Genomic DNA, 537 nt, shown 5'->3' with positions numbered 1-537 from the left:
GTTCATTCTAAAAATAATGGGGAAATCTGACCATTTTAATCAGGAGACTGGCCCTATATGATCTGCTATTTTGAAAGACCCCACTGGCTGCTACATGGATCAGGACTGTGGAGGGCGAGGGTGGGAGCAGAGGAACCAGATACGGTTATTTCATGGACTCAGGTGAGACAATGCCTGGGTCTAGGGCGATGCTGGGTGTAGAGAGGGAGATTTACAACATATCTTATGGTGTGTTTGTTTTTTAGGGTTAATCCTCACCCAAGGATATTTTTTCCATTTATTTTTAGGGAGAGCAGAAAGGAGTGAGGAGAGAGAGAGAGAGAGAGAGAGAGAGAGAGAGAGAGAGACTGATATAAGAGAGACAAATCGATTGGTTGCCTCCTGCACGCGCCCAGACCAGGGCCAAGGATCAAACCTGCAACCCTGGTGCATGCCCTTCACCAGGAATTGAACCCTTCAACCTTTGGATGGAGGGCTGATGCTGTAACCACTGACCTACACTGGCTAGGCCTTATGGGTGTATTTTTTTTTTCTCAG

This window comes from Myotis lucifugus, unplaced genomic scaffold (genome assembly GCF_000147115.1).
Source record: "Myotis lucifugus unplaced genomic scaffold, Myoluc2.0 scaffold_785, whole genome shotgun sequence".
Classification (NCBI taxonomy): Eukaryota; Metazoa; Chordata; class Mammalia; order Chiroptera; family Vespertilionidae; genus Myotis; species Myotis lucifugus.
The sequence above is the reverse complement of the archived record's forward strand: the minus strand, read 5'-3'. Positions refer to the sequence as shown.